General features: G+C 40.6%; 1 non-coding gene across 1 annotated transcript; it reads right to left on the bottom strand.

The window, feature by feature from the left end:
* Nucleotides 1-13,353: 13,353 nt before the first annotated feature.
* On the bottom strand, nucleotides 13,354-13,460 carry LOC139195692 (small nucleolar RNA R71). The gene has a single exon (XR_011580513.1). It is a non-coding gene; the product is annotated as a small nucleolar RNA R71 (small nucleolar RNA).
* Between the last annotated feature and the right edge of the window lie 1,012 nt (nucleotides 13,461-14,472).

Below are 14,472 nucleotides of genomic sequence, written 5' to 3' on the forward strand. Positions count from 1 at the left end.
AACCACCACTTTACAACCAAAAAACATACCAAAGGTCGGTTACCCACTAGGGCCGGCCATGCCTTTTATTTCTTGCTTTTTGCTGCCATTTTCTTTCCGTTTTATGACATTCAAATAGCTAGTTAATTAGGTTATTATTATTTGCCAATTAACTAGCCAATTATTTCCATAACTCCCCAAAATAACTAGCCCATTATCTCCATAACCCCCCAAAATAAATCATCCTTGGCCTAAAGGCCGGCCACACCCTTCCTCTCCTATATATTGGTTCCCATTTTCACCAAACACTAATTCCATTCTCTTACAAAAAATCTCAAATACTCTAAACACTATTTCTCTCTAAATTTCTAACTTTGGCATCGGAGGTTCTTCGGCCAAAGCCCCCCCCCAATCCATCATGGGCGCGTGAGGCTTTTGGCCTTAACCTAAGGTGCTAGTTGTTTAACTTCCACAAGTTCGATAGGCCCATAATGCTTTGTTTAACTTCCATATACCAGGCTTTTCTTTTACCATTTTTTCGATAATACCGATCAAAACCTTATTACTTGCTTCGGCCTGTCCATTCGCCTACGGGTAATACGGCGTGGACTAATCAAGTTGAATTTTCAAGCTCGCCGTGTATTCTTTAAATCTATTAGATGCAAAGATTGTCCCGTTGTCTATTATGATTGTTTTTGGTACACCGAATCTGGTCACGATGTATTCTTCCACAAAATTACAAACTTCTTTAGATGTTAACTCGGCGTATGACTTTGCTTTGATCCATTTGGTGAAGTAGTCCGTCGCAACGAGTATCCATGCATGTTTTGCTGACCCGGAAGATGGCGTAATTTTACCGATTACGTCCATGGCCTATCCTCTGAACGCCCATGGTTTGGTGACCGAGTGAAGTAATTCAGCCAGGACTCTCTATATAGGCCCATGAATTTGACACTGTGCACATCCTCGTGCGTACTCAATACAATCTTACAATATAGGCCCATGAATTTGACACTGTGCACATCCTCGTGCGCATCTTGCGTCTGAATTGATGAGCCCCGTGAATTCCTTCGTGCACCTCTGTAATTGTTTGGGTGGCCTTTTGCGGGCTAAGGCACAATAATAATAGATCGTCCTAACCTTTTCGGTACAACTCATTTTGGTATATTACGTAATTCGTGGCATGAACCTTTATCATGCGGTCATGTTTGCCACTAGGGTTGTCGAGATATCACATAATTAACCTTCTCCAGTCATCTGGTATTGCCTCGACTGCGCAGACGTCTACAACATCTTCTTGTTCCAACAGCGAAGGTAAGGACATGACTTATGTAAGGACCACGCGATCGCGTTGGAGAACTTGTTGATTAATCAGAGCGGGGTGCGATCGTCGTGCTACGGGTATTACCCCGTCTATCTCACCCCCAGGAGTTATGCTCCAGAGGCTATTTGAGCCGGTTCGTCTCGTCGGTGTTTTAGACTCGGGAGATGTGTTTGAATGTAATACCATCGAACGACGCGGCCAAATAGTTGGCAACCATATGATAAGGCACCAGAGTACAACTCATGCAACGAAAAGTTCCATTGAGTTCGTTAATCACAAGTTCCGAATAGCTGAGGACGAGGACGCGGGTTGCTCGCAAGTCGTGAAGGACGTGATTATTCGTATTTGGCCTGATTATTCGTATAATCAAAATTGAGCTTGAGGGAAAAATACCAACGGTGTTGATCTAGAGATTGAATGACAATTCCAATACCAGCTGAGACTGAAGTACTAGAACCATCAAAATACATCGTCCAATAGTTATCACACGTGTCCACCATGCCAATTTCGACGTCATTGCCCCCAAAACCATATGGGGAAGGGTGTTAGGCCAAGAAATCAGCCAATGCTTGGCCCTTGACAGCTTTCTGGGGCACGTATTGCAAACTAAATTTGGACAGTGCTGTCCACTTCCCAATTTGGCCTTTTACTATTGACCGAGTGAGCATGTAACAGATAATGTCGGTCTGGGTGATGACCTGAGTGACTGATGGAAACATGTAATGCCTGAGTTTTGACGCGGCGAAAAATAAGGCCAGGCAAAGCTCTCGACAGTGGAATAATTTATCTCAGGTAGGTTGAGATTCCGACTAAGATATAAAATAGCTGCTTAAGCCCAGTGTCGTTGTCTTGCACAAGAAGACAGCCGATAGATTCCTCAACCCCTGAGATATACAGCTTGAGGGGTTTACAGCCCTGAGGTGGCACAAGGACGGGTGGGGTCGTGAGAGAGACTTTGATTTGTGTGAAAGCATCCTGATGCTCGTCACGCTATTCAAAGTGGTCAGAATCCTTTAGTTTCAAGAGCGTGCAAAAAGCTTTCATTTTTTCTACCGAATTAGCAATGAAGCGGTGGAGAAAATTGATTTTGCTGAGTAAAGACTGTAGTTGTTTCTTAGTTATCGGTGATGGGGAGTTGATGATTGCTCGAGCCTTATTCTCATCCACCTCGATACCACAATCATGTACAAAGAAACCCAAAAAGTTGCATGCTGATATGCCGAATGCGCATTTGGCACGGTTCATTTTAAGGCTATGTTGGCACATACGAAAGAAAGTTTGCCGAAGGTCATCTAAATGCGTTCGGAAGTGCTTCGATTTTACACCACGTCGTCGATGTATACTTCTATGATCGTACCAATCAAGTAATGAAAGATGGTATTCATAGCATGTTGGTATGTGGCACCAGCATTTTTAAGGCCGAATGGCATGACTACTCATTCACAAGTCTCGAGTGCCCTGGGCAACGAAATGCGGTTTTGTGAACATCGGCTTCAGCGATAAAGATTTAGTTGTAGCCAGCTTGACCGTCTATGAAAGACAACAATAAATGATTGGCTGCAGCATCAATTAACAAATCTGAGATTGGCATCAGATATTCATCTTTGGGGGTTGTCAAATTCAAATTATGAAAATTGATGGAAATGCGTAGAGCACCACTTTTCTTTAACACTGGTATGATATTCGCCAACCATTCGACGTATCAAGAGGTGCAAATAAACTCGACTTTTAAAAGTCAAACTAGTTTATCTTTTATGCCAAGTTGTACTTCGGTCGAGAATCGCGGGAGGGTTGGCGAAAAGGCTCTTGCAACCAGCTTTGATGCATAATTCATGCTAGACGAGGGTTCGATATAGACCAGGCATTGCATGGTAACTCCAAGCAAAATAATCTTAAATTCGTTGAGTAATTTACAAAGTTCAGTCTTCATGGGTTGGAGCAACAAAGCACTAATAAATAACAGTTGAGCGTCCTTGGCTGTTCTAACATTTATTTCCTTTAATGGGTCTTTGACTTGGGGCCAACTATCTTCGAGCTACGCTGGGACAGCTTGGACTTTGTCAAGGGAAATGATGGGACCATTATCTCATTCGGCGAGAAACTCCATGAGGTTTACGCCCGAATTCGGTTGTTTAGAAATAGTATACCAATGGGCCAGCAATCTTTCCATGGTAGATGCAACTGTGGCCTGGCGTTCAGCCTGTTTGGTGTCAGACATCGAGATCGGTAATGAGGTCAACCAACCCAAGTCTCACTGAATCCTGGTGAACAGTCTCGGCGCCAATCTCGATGGCTTTCTGAACTGAAATTTGAGTCGGCCATCCTTCATCGTTGAAACCGTACAAGGTGATGTAGCCGACATAGTCCTCATAGTAATGTGCCTGGATCATGTTAGCTTCGAGTGGCTGATTATCGGCCGAATAAACCACGACTGATTTGTCGTCCTAGAAGATGAGGACTTGATATAAAGACGAAGTGATACAACATGTTTGATGGATTCAATCCCGACCGAGCAATACGTTATATTCGGTCTTTGAGTCGACTATGAAGAACGTCGTCATGTGATTGCGATCTGCGACAGTTACTTCTAACGGAAATACCCCATTGGTATGGGATTTATCATCGACGAAGCTGCTCATGGTGACCCCCTGATGGAATAAGTTCGTCGTTAGAGCGACGTAGTGCTTTCATGATGGAGACGGGTATGATATTGACCGTTGCTTCACAATCGACAAAGATTTTGGAAACTGGATATCCTTGGATGTGAGTTGTAACATACAAAGACTTCAAATGATGGAGGTTAGCCGAGGAAGAGCTGGGAAACAACTCGGTAATAGCTATTTTGAGTTTGTCTTCTTTTGTGGTCAGCTTGATCTCTTCAGTGGCCATAAAATCGACCTGTATGGCTTCTTTGGCAACAACGTCTCCATCTAGGCAATTTGGTTGAGACGCGGTTAGCTAGAACTCGGCGAGTAAGACATGAACCATGCTGATTTATGTTATCGATGACCGAATGACCCATCGAGTAGCGATCTACTTCCGAACTTTCTGGCGATGTGTCATTCGTATGGGTAATGTTGGCTTGGTTTTCCTCAGCTGGCGCTGGAGTATGTTTCTGTGATATGTCTACGGGAGCCTTCTCGATCAGTTCATTGGCCTTGGGTTCATCGGAAAGTGGAATTGGGTCTGGGACTTGTGTTGTGGCACGAGCTTGCTTCTGATATATGATACGGGCATCTCTGATGTCAAGGTAAGCAACTAATCATGCGATGCGTTCTATTTCATCGACCATAAGGCCGAAGAGGAAGACGACTGAAAAAACTTTGAAATGGTACTGCAAATATTGAAGGTCCTCGAGAGAGAAGGGAAGTTCAGTTGTGTCAATATCAGTGTATGGATCTACATCAAAGCCGAAGACTCGAGCCTCACGTATATGCTGGAACCTAGCTTTCAACCCCGAGTCCGAAGTTTTTTGGATGATTCGTTCAGCATCAGGGCATGTTAGAATGAGATCAATAGTATATTGGCATGCTTTCGACAAACCGTATAAGTTATTAGCCGAATGTTTTTTTTGTGAAATTCCCGCGTGTATTCTAAAACCTCCCCAAGGAACAGTGGATGTAGATTTCGTTTGACTCTGATCAACGATTCTTGTGTGGGTAGCAGGGACAGTTTGCTCTCGGCTTCCTTTAGGAAGTACTCGAAGCAACTTTCATTTCTCTAGGCCGAAGAAGGAATTTGATCCGCTTTTCAGATTCCTCAATTATGGTTTCAAAGTCACGATCGATTACCTGCTTTCCTTGGAGCAATTCGGTCATAATCGTCAGAGGTTGTCGTTCATCTTCATTGTTGCGCGCATAATAATCTTCGTTATAAAATGATGCGTCGAAATCAAGGCGTCGTTTTACCGAAGACGGATTAGTATCTTGTACTTGAGGACCAAGCCTATTAAAAACCTTATGGCATTGGCCTATACCAAGCACTTTTTGGGGTGTCACCGCAGTTGTGGGCACTTCTTTCGGCTTATCTAGAACGACGTTCACTTTGCACTGACTACATAGGATCATTTGTTTTTCAGTTTCCTCGACGCTAGAATTCGACGTTGAGTCGACAATAGCCGGTCCAGTTAAATATTGGGGTGGCTCGTTTGAGAATAAATCAATTTTCAATCGTAGCCGAGAGTTCTGTTTTGGGACGAATCACATTGGGACGAACTCGGCCTTTCCTTTTCCTTTATCCCCAGGTAGACGAGCATCTATCATGCTTACTGTCATCGTAGGAAATGGGTCGGTGTCGACGCCTATTTTCTTTTCTAGAAACTTAAGTTTGCCGTTGTCGATCTAGCTTTGGATGGCGTCTCGAAACATGACGCAGTTGTTCATTGTATGCTTGTCTGAGTTGTGGTATTTGCAATAAATTTTCCTTTTTAAGTCGTCAGCCTTGGGAATATTGTGTCCCGGCCAAAGCTTGACAATTTTTGCGATCAGTAACTGGTCGTAGATGGCGTCGGCCTTAGTTATGTCGAAGGTGTAGACCTTCGATGTTTTAACAGCTGCTTCTACACTGGCCGATCGGGTTTTGACATCTTTGGAGTTGGTGATAAGCTCATATTTATATATATTTTACATCAAATTCACTTGTCTTTTCTTAGTTAGTTCCTTATATTTTTGAGCTATTTACTTTGTTTTTATGTTCTGTGGGATTTGTCAAGCAAAGAAAAGAAAAATAACACAAGTGGGATTTTAAGTAACAAATTCGTCAAAACTGCCTGTGCAAGTCAATTGACTGTGCGGACAGCTCATAATGAATTAGAGAATGAACCTTATATGCTTGGAAAGCTACGGATGTCTATTTTCTGAAGCATTTCGCGGTTTGTTAATATCATGTTTCTAGAAGAAGTTATGGTTGTTTTAACACTGAAAGGTTTCAAGAGGCTGAGTAGTTTGTAACTAACAAGAGAGCATTGAAAGTAATAAATCCAATAAATCTAGCAGCCAAAATTGGTGCAGTCAAGAACAAGTTAGCTGACACCTATTCAAATATAAGAGGAAATGGAATTAAAGATGAGGATTAAGTGGGAGTAATTGGCATAAAGGCTGCCCAAAGAGTTACAATTGTTTTACCAATTTCTCTCACTTATTGTCAACACTAAATGGTTGTTAGTGGGGTGAGTTAAGGAAAAGAAATAAGGCAGCAAGCAAGAAAAAAAAAAGCTGCAGGTTGCAGCGGCAAAGATAGAAAAAATAAGATAGAGGAGAAAAATAGAATAGAAAGAAAAGGCAAGGCAGCTGCGTTGGGGAAGGAAGGAAAGGAAAGAGGAAATCTTGGCATTCTCTTCTTTCGGTTTTATCTTCTCAAACTCATGTCTTTCCTTTGGTTTTATTTTGAGAATTATGTGTAACTAAATTTTTAGAAGTTAGGGGCTGTTTTGAAGCCCCGAATATGATTGCAAGTTTGTTATGACATTTCGTTTGAATTACTTTTATGAATGGATCAAAATTGGTTCACTACTTGTCTCATTGATGAATTCTTTATGTGTTTTCTACGGATGCATACTTAGTAAACATATCTAGGATTCTAATGCTATGAATATATGTGTGCCTGCCCTTGTTGAATGAGGACCTACATATGTTCTAGAGTAGTACTTGTTCATTGCGATTAACATGTGAACCAATTTCTAGGATAAGTAAGACAACGCTAGTACTTACGATGCCTTGTGATGACTCAAACTCTTTTCGTTCTTAATGATTTCTACTTGTTAAATCTATGAACACGCCATTCTAGATTGCATGCTAGGGACTAAGTTAAGTTGAAAACACCATTCTCTTAACATACTACATAAGAAAGAGTAATAGGTTGAGTTCTAACATTGAGCCAACTTGAGCATCTTCATCCGGAAATAAAGGGAATTTGAATGAAACATAACATGTTTGTATGATTATTTGGTGGTGGATAGCACTTCCCCTAACTCGTTTTCTTAACTTGTGAACTATAATCTATTTTTATTATTTAAAATTCGCTTCTGTCCTGTTTTTGTTTTATTTAATTTAAATAGCAAATCAACTCCAAAAATCCCAAAAATTTGTGTGAGTGTAGCTCTGTGTGTCTAGTGTGTTCACATAAAATTTCGTAGACTTTAGATTAGTGTAAGTTGGTCTAATAATTATTTTTTGGTGGCTGGTCAGTAGGGACAGAAACCAGTTTTTGTGACATTTTAAGTAGTTAGATAAAACAATCTTCTGTGGGAAAGACCCTTATTTTCATATGCTACAATTGAAAAATCTTAGTGTTAATAAGGAAAATCAATAGGACATTTGTGTGCTACTTTGTGGTGTGCTTTTAATCCTATCAGTTGGCGTGTGCCAATGCCTTGCATACATAAGGTTTGTCAATCACTATCTCAGCCGCGTCTATGTTGACGCATTGAGGTTCTTCACCTTCGACTGATGCATAACTGACTACAGGGTTCTTATAGATCATCCCTTGAGATGGGGACTTCGAGATCTTTTCTTCTCGGAGCAAATAATTGTATTGTTCGACTTGTTGAGCCAGCTCATACATATCTCGAAAGTTTGCCCCCAAAAATTTCTTTTTGTATTCCACATCTAGCCCATTCAAAGCGAGCCTGACAAATTCAACTTCGGGGAAAGGTACTCGGCACTAGTTTCTGGCCGATTTAAACCTTGTAAGGTAATCCATTGGTGACTCGTCAGGTGCTTGAGGCATCCTAGCCAATGAAGAAACTGACATTTCTATTCCCGGGCGATAAAATTGCTCATGGAATTTTTCAACTAGTTACTCCCAACTTTGGATGGAGTTAGGTAGGAGGTTGATGTACCACGCGAATGCTGAGCTAGTCAACAAGAAGTTGAATAGTCGCAGTTTATGGAAGTCACTATTAACATCTCTGCATTTACTGTGAACCGAGCCACATGTTCTAACGAGGACAGGGACGATTCTCCAACAAAAAGGCTGAAGTCTAGGATTTTAAAGCTTTTAGTATATTCAAACTTTTCTACATAAGCTGGGTATGGATGGATGAATTTTGGGAACTTCGGCCTCTTTTTCATGGCCTAATCGATCATTCTTTGGACCTCAACCATATCGACAGATGCCATTTCCGCTCCCCAATCAAATTCGTCCACCTTGCTGCTTGATCCACCTCTTCTTTCTAAATCAATCATTTTGAGTCGAGCAGATCTTGTCTTGGCCAGTAATGCTGGTATTGGATTGTTTTTTGGAATAGGTTGTCTGGATCGATCGGCATGTCCAATTTTCTAGGTTTGCTAACTAGGACCTTGAGCAATCTAGTGTGCACGACACTATAACCACGCACTTCTTCAAGTATCCTTTTTATTTCTCGGCTAAACATTTGCTCAAACTGCCGAGATTGCTCCTCTAGTCGTCTTCGAAAAAACGATCTAGTTGGTGGATCAGAGGCTTCACCACCGTCCTCATCACAATCCTCTACTATTCATTCGACAAAAATTCCTTTTGTCACTCTGGTGATGATATCCGCATCACGAGCCTGCCCGCCGAGATTGACTTCATTTTCTCAATGTGTCGCACTTGTGGCTTCGGGTGTGACAGCAACAGGAGGATTATGTGCCTGTGACAAGCCATCATGATCTGGGTTTTGGACTGTAGATAGAAGGATAGTCGCTAATTTACCCATTCCTGTTTTCTTTTTTACTGACCGTGTCTCAATGTCATGAACTTCGTAGCTTTAGCACTGAGTCCCACTAGGCATGCTAAAATGTTGACCCTAAAAACTACCAAGCCTACGTGGCATGCAGGCCGAGTAACTAATAAGCTAACAACGTCCTTTGGTTGTGTGCGGGGCCTGCCAACTTGTCGGCTAAGCTCGGCCAGGGAGTAAAATATGTTGATGTTGTGTTAAGTGCGCGGCTGACTTCTCGATCTTGTGACTGCGGCCGTAGAAGAAGCACGTCTCGACCTTTCGGGTTCTAGAACCTAAAGACAAAGCTGCTAGTTCTGCGAAGTTCACAAACCGTCTGCGACAGGTTCGGTCACAGTGATTATATTTATGAAAGTATAAGCACGTCGAACCGACTCCAGACTATACGGACACAAATACTCAAAAGAAATAAATGTCTTAAACGTGAATGTGGTTCGGCCGTCAGAAGGCCGAACTCTAAAAGATACTTGTGAATATCCAATCATAAAACAACTCGGCGTTCAAAGTGCCAAGCCTAGTAATCTGTAACACCTCACTTCGCCGAGAAAGTTAATGAGATGACCTCTGCCAATAAGGACTCGAAAATCCTTTTTGACCGAGACTTGGATAGATAACCAGTCAGCCTCGACATAGTAGTGTCTATCCAAACTAAAAGTGCTCCGCGGTCGGCTGATTCTACGGCAACAGTGTTGTTTATCCAAACTGAAAATGTCACCGGTTGCCTTCATAGTGCTGTTTATCCAAACTGAAGATGTGTTGGAGGAAAAAGAAAATAAAAATCTCAAGATTGTTGAGAGGTTTCACGTAGAGCGAGATTTTAAACAGGGCAGTTTGTGTGTTGAATTGGAGAGAGCTGAAATGTTGCACGGTGGATATGGAAGCATTATGCCAAGATTAGTTCATAGCGCAGTAAAGTTGTACGAGATTAGGAAGCATTATGCCAAGATTTGGTGGTAGCACTCCATGCAATTGGTTGATACCAACACTAAAAGTGGATATGGAAGAAATATTATAGATGGTGGAAGGAATCATACCAGATAGTTATTCAACTCAAATTCGAACTTCTCCAAGCCTGTTATATGCCCCAGCTCATCGGGTATGCTTCCTTGAAAATTGTTATCGCCAGGATAAAGATTGTTCAACAGAGAAAAGTTTCCTGTCCAAGGTGGGATGGTTCTAGTGAGACAGTTACCAAAAAGCCGTAGACATTTTAAATTCAACAATGAACTGAGTTGGTTCGGAATGGACCTGATAATCCGATTGTCTTCTAGATTAAGCAATCTTAGTTGTGTACATCGAGAAATATTAGTTGGAATTTTCCCACGGAAGAAATTTTGAGAAGGGTTAAGATATTTTAGGTTCTGTAGATGACCCATTTCTGGAGGAATTTCCCCATGAAAGTTGTTGTTTCTCAAGTTGATTGCAGTAAGATTGCCAACGGAAGGTGGAATGGAACCTACCAACTTTTTTTATTTCAGGTTCAACAGCAAGACTCTTTTGGTGGAACAGTGGCAAGAAACCCCACCCCAACTGCAGAAATGGATGGAATGATTCCACAAACTCATGACATCGAAAGGATCTGCGGTTATTCCTTTCTTCAAGTCTAGCAGAGCCAAGCGATCAGATTCGTTTCCAAGTAGAGTCAGGCTGCGAGGTGCTGCAGATTTCGAACAAGTGCTCATGCTTAAAAGAAAGAACCCATGCAGGAATTTAAACAACACAAACGTACGGTTGGTTCGTGAATGCTCCATCATTGTTCTAGGACAGAGAGCAAATCAGAAAACCAAAGTTTAATTTGCACAAAAGCATACAAGAGAAGAAATCTTATCACATGTATGAAAGAACACTTGATTGAATTGCCACATAAATTAGGATATTGCTAGGGAGATCAATTTTTTTAAACCAAACTGCAAATCAAATAATGTGTCATCAATAAAAAATAAGCATTAATCGATACTTAATAATCCAATCATCTACAACCATATCATTTGGTTTGTGAATTTAGTTTAAAAAATTTGGTAACATTACCCCATAAATTAAGATAACCAACTTCGTGCCGTGTGGGGTTGTGGTACTTTTAAAAAGCATCTTTTTTTTTTCTTTTTTTTTTTTAAATAATTATTGATGATGGTGTTTGGTAAATAAAAAAAGCTGATTATTTTGGAGGTTGGGGTGATTGACAGCAGAAAAGCATCCCTGCAATACCGTGGCACTGTCGACATCTGTATCGTTCCCGCGTGAAAGATATTTCTTTGGCTCCATCCAACCTCTGCAAGTTCGATTAAATTACCATATTCTGGCAGAGGAATCAAGCTTGCAGTATAACTGAATATATGGAGGGGACTAACATCGCAATAACCGTCTGAAGTTCCAATTTGTACACCTCTAATGTTTCTCCGATTCAGGTCGACGAGGACGACCAGGCATTCAAAACTTTTTTTTAAATGTCATGTGTTAGGGTGATATTTTATATATATTTGATAACTCTTTTACCTATAACTTAGTCATGATTTTATAGTAAATTGGTGAGTTTGATGTGTTTTTGTGCGATTTTTGTAGAGAACATAATTAGTGAATAAAGCAGGGAATTGGAAGCTTAAATTAGAGAAACTCAAAGAATTATCGAATGGGATGTGACTGATGGGCTGGAGCAAAGAATGGAACAATACATCATATAGGAAATTGGATCATTAAAGCAAGCCCAATAAAATTAGGCGGTGCAAGCATGCGGTGATGTGTTTTCCCAAAAAGAATTGGGTTTGAGAGTCCAAACGGCATGTGGATTAGGCAACCAAAAGGAAAGGCATAGAAAGAAAAAGGTTTTTAGCAGCCGCAAGGTGGGGGGGAGATATAACGGATACTCCAGCCTTCCAGTGGGGGGACTCTTGACAGAAGGTGGCAGTTTTGGGGTTTATCGCACACGGTTCCAGAACTGGGGTTTTGGGTTTCTTTATGTCATCGAATTCATCCATGTTTGTCATTAGTTTAATCATGAACTAAGTCCTTTTGCTAGGATTAGGGTGTACTCTTATCATGAACATCTAATTCTTATTATTTCATATTGATCTCGGTTGTTTTCCATGTTGAGTAATTGTTATTATGCTTTATCGTTATCAAATAACTGGCCATTATTTGTGTGAAGAACTAAATTGGGACTGACAGGTTGAGTTTAGTAGATTGCTTCTCATAACAATTACCATGAATTACATAATTGAGTAGACATACTGGTTATGACTTGTGTAGTATTGTGAAATTATCCATTTAGCGTAAAGGGTTTCGATTATCTACTTCTGTGGCTAGACATAGCATGGGTAGATAGTTAGAAACACAGTTAGTATATTCTGAAAGGAAATATTGACGAATCAAGGGATAATTGCTAGCAACATGGGAATAATTTGAGTTTAATATGAATAACGGGATTAGATGGGATTGAGAATGAGAAACTTGATGTCCTAGTGCTTCAATATATTAATTTTTCATAATTCATTCACTTTTACTTCGTGTTTGTTCAATTGATATTTTCACCTTCGTTTGGGTTCTTTGCATATTTGAATTTGTCATCGTAATCCATCTTTTATTTAAGTTTAGTTTGAAGTCAATCTCAATAGTAAATTTAGGTTAATCCGATCCTTGTTTGAACGACACTCTACTTATCACTATATTACTTGGACGATATTGTACACTTGCAATTATCAACAACAAGTTTTTGGCGCCGCTGCCTCGGATCAAATTTAATTTAAGTTTACTTTTGTGATTTTCAGTTTATTTAATTTTTATTTTTGTTTTTTTTTATTTTGATCAATTTTTCTCGATGCATTCTCTTTTTTTTTTCATTGTTTCTTGAAGGTGAATGCTTGGTACTCGTTCGTCGGATTATGTATTACTTGAGTTTGAACCAGAAATTGAGAAAAGACTCTGTGAAATCCGAAGAGACCAAAGAGAAGTCGGTGAGAAAGAACAGCAGCAAGAGAGCAAGATGGCGTTAGTTCAGAATGAAACGATGGGAGATCTTGATATTCCAACCATTCCGGAATCACCGTCGAGCATAGCTCTTCCTGCAGCTGCAAGGAATTATGAATTGAAGACTATCCACTTTAATATGATGCCTTCTTTTCATGGCATGAGCACTGAAGATCCATTGGCACATATTAGAGATATCTTCAATATGGTGTCCAACATGGCATTGGTAGAAGGAGTCACCGAGGAACATCTCAGGATGAAAGTCTTTCCATACACTATGAAAGACAAAGCGAAGACTTGGTTGAATTCTTTGAGGCCTAGAACTTTGACGAGTTGGAACGATATTCAGAATAAATTTTTGGAGAAATTCTTTTCGACCTAGAGGACCAATACCCTTAGAGATAATATCATGCAGTTCACTCAACAGGCAGATGAGACGTTTTTTGAGGCATGGGAGAGATTTAATAATTTGTTGATTCAGTGTCCGCACCATGGTTTGCCTACTCTAGTTCTCATGCGGATATTTTATAAAGGATTAACAGTTTCAAGCAAAGCTGCAGTGAACAACTATGCAGGGGGATCAATTAAGAACAAGACGTCAGCCGAATGTCAAGCACTTTTTGATACTCTAGCACTCGAAACACAACATTCTGAAGCAAGAGGAAGACGGGCAGGAGTTTTTGAGATTAATAATTCTACCGAATTTGCTTCAAAGGCACAAGTCGATGCGATTGCTAGTAAACTTGACACTTTGCTTTCTATGAATGGGAGAGCATCAGTTCAAGAGATTTGTTCCATATGTGCAGTTCCTGGTCATGCCACAGTTGGTTGTCCGTATAATGTTGATTTTCCAGAATTTGTTCAAGAGTAAGCGAACATGGTGAATGCTTACAGACGTCCTAGTAACGATCCATACTCCAATACTTATAATCAAGGATGGAGAAACCATCCAAATCTCTCATGGGTCAATAATCAGAATGTACAAAAGCCACCATCTGGTTTCCAACCTCAAGAGAAGAAGAATAATTTGGAAGATGTCATTGCACAGCTTGCTGGTAACGTGAATACTCTTTCTGTCAATACAAATCAATTTATGAGCAAAACTGAGACAACTCTTCAGAACCAGGTTGCCTCAATAAAAAATTTGGAGATTCAAATGGGGCAGTTAGCTCATTCTTTGGCAGTTAGAGAAAAAGGTTCTTTTCCAAGCCAAACTGAAGTTAATCCGAGAAACCATGAGCAAGCTAAAGCAATAACTCTTCGAAGAGGGAAACAAGTGAAAACAACAGCTGATTTTGAGAAAAACAATGAGGAAGAAAAGGTAGAAACCATTTCACAAGAGGAGCAGCCACTGTCCGATGTTGTACAGCCACTAGCTATACTAGGAACCACTTCAAAAGCTTCACCACAATCAGTCATTGCAGCCATGCCACTCCCTAAGCCTGTTGTCCAACCCGTGAAGCCATATGTGCCCCCTATTCCTTTTCCTCAACGGCTCAAGAAGAATATG

Source organism: Malus domestica, chromosome 04 (assembly GCF_042453785.1).
Source record: "Malus domestica chromosome 04, GDT2T_hap1".
NCBI lineage: Eukaryota > Viridiplantae > Streptophyta > Magnoliopsida > Rosales > Rosaceae > Malus > Malus domestica.